Here is a 2500-nt window from a genome sequence, read left to right on the forward strand (position 1 = left end):
GGTCTGCGTTGAAAGCCTATCTACACTACCTACAGCATCAAAAAGCATGGCAGCATAACAACTTTAATAAGCTACACATTTGTGCTGTCTATGATTCCAAACCAATTTCATTTCTGAACTGTAAATAGTGGTGCATTTGTGAGTAGGAGAATGAGAAGGGGGCTATCTATGTGTTTGAACTGGAGGGACAGGGTGAGAGAAAGGGAGAAGAGCTGTCACGCTATTGAATTTCATAATATACAAAATATAGTAAATAGCCTCACTTGTCTGCAATACTACATCACTCAGCATGAAAACATGCTGTGCATGGTTCTGTTACATGATTCATGTAGCCTAGGCTATGTCATAGAGCTCTTCAGCGTTGACGTCAACTTGTATGCAGCGTTTGGACTACCGGTTCCCTGGCGATTTTTTACATTGCAAAACGCCATAGAGATTCAGGTTTGGCAAAAATATAAGTTGCACGGCAACAACGAACATTAGCGTGTCCCCGCATCCCTTTCTCATTAGTGGAACGGATCGTATCATCATGTTGGTGTATTCACATGTTAAATCATGACGATTATAATTCAATATTGCTAACCCCTTTCTGATCATTAAAACTTCCGAACTACATACTTTCCTTTGGTTGCCATGGGTACAACCTTCCGCACGTACATGCCGTTAGATACTGGCGCCGTTTCTGTAGTCGCCAAAAGCTTCCGGGTTTAGCATATGGACGCAACATCGTATTTATGTCGAAGTTTGACACAAAATGATCAACCATGTCATACCTACAGCCTATTTTTAACACCCTCGACAGTTTGCGGGGGTTCGCTAAGCGCGTGCTTGCACTCGGAGCTTATTTGAAATTTACCCCTATTCATTCCCAATGGAGGCCGGAAGCCGATAGGAACCAGGACGTCCTTAAATGCTAACATGAAAGACTACAATCTACTACATGCTTCCGCTTCCGCTGAAGAACTCTATTCTGGTTTGGAAACAATGTTTTTTTTAAGCTTACAACAAGCAGGTAATTCATGTGGATGGAAGGAGATATGGCAGCTAAAATTGTTTTAAACATGGCACCAGTCTTACTTTACATTGCTTGTCAACCTAAGCAAGTATTATGATATCAGGTGGGTGTTAGTGAGTAGTGAGTAGGCTACTAACAGCTACTTTACTGGATTTCATTGCTTGGCATACTTGGCTAATGTTAGCATGCTAACTAGCGATTTCTCAGATCAAAAACAAAGCTCTTTTTCTCTCTAATTCCAAATAGTAACCTCATAACTATTAGGCTTTCCATAATCACAAACGGTTGCTGATTAAATCACATAGTTCCAAAACACCCTCTGCAACTCCTGCATCATGCAATGAGTGGTTTAATGAGAACATAACAATTCTCCATCCAGCCTGCTGTTTGCGCTTGCCCTATCTGTCTCTCGAGTGAGTCTCCAAATCAAATTAGATCGCACGCTGTCACTCGTCCCGCCCCCTTTCTCAGAACTGTCTGTTTATTGGTTCACAGACTTCCCAGAGACAGTTGGAAGCGATATTACTATTGGCTGAGGGGCGTTTTGCCGTGAGGAGCGCTTTCGCCACGCCAGAAATATTCTAGTAATATTCTAGTAATTCTAAAATCTCTCTGGCCACGCTTTGTTGATTGCGACTTCATAAAAAAAACTTCATATTGCAAAATTACGCATCGGAGAGCGCCATTTCGGCGCTCCTTCTTCACATTGCGCTCTAGGCGACCGCCTATGCTTAAAACCGGCCCTGCACACACGGGGGGGGGGTTAACTGAGCAAAAGCAAGAATCTATTTACTGTACTTTTTACTGTCTGACATCTTCCGTCTGTTGTATCTGCAAGTTCTCTGCCAAGAGTCTGCCAAATGTAATATATATCCTTGTGTTCACACACATGCTATTTCAAATCCACTGTGTAATGTCTGCTGGCTGGAGAGTGTCAAAGAATTTGATCATTAAAGTGCACTTGACTTGACACACATAAACCCATACAGTAGCAAGCCAATGAAGACAATAATATAAGACACTGTTGTATCGTCTCTGTTGCCCTGCGATGTAATGCGTAGGTAGAGATGAAGAGTTCAGTTGCAAAACCCCCTAACTCCATTTCTGAAGACCTGCACTTATGTATTTTTAGAGAACCCCATTGTTGGTTTGGTTTACATTCATGTACTTGATAATACATATAAATAGTTATATTACATAAATAAAATAAAAAAATATGCAATTTTGATAGCTTTGTATTAAATAAAAATGAATTAAGATTATTTTCTGAAAAGGCACTTAGGGGGTTTTGCATCTGAACTCTTCAGATTCTTTAAGTATATAGAGATATGCCAATGTAATAGGTTGCTATGGGCACCTAACATGACCAGGTTCCGGTCTGCCTAAAGTGGCGTGTCATAATACTCCTAGCATTGAATAGAACAGTCCTTAGGTCTGCCTAGGTCTGCCTAAAGGGGGATTCCCCCCCCCTCCCCCTTGCAATAA

The 2500-nt window shown here is 41.4% G+C and overlaps 1 protein-coding gene across 1 annotated transcript in view; it reads left to right on the forward strand.

Moving 5' to 3' along the window:
- Nucleotides 1-2500, forward strand: part of itpr1a (inositol 1,4,5-trisphosphate receptor, type 1a) — a 103268-nt gene that overhangs the window by 96899 nt on the left and 3869 nt on the right. The gene's annotated exons all lie outside the window — the stretch shown is intronic.

The sequence above is a fragment of the Engraulis encrasicolus genome, chromosome 14, assembly GCF_034702125.1.
Source record: "Engraulis encrasicolus isolate BLACKSEA-1 chromosome 14, IST_EnEncr_1.0, whole genome shotgun sequence".
Classification (NCBI taxonomy): Eukaryota; Metazoa; Chordata; class Actinopteri; order Clupeiformes; family Engraulidae; genus Engraulis; species Engraulis encrasicolus.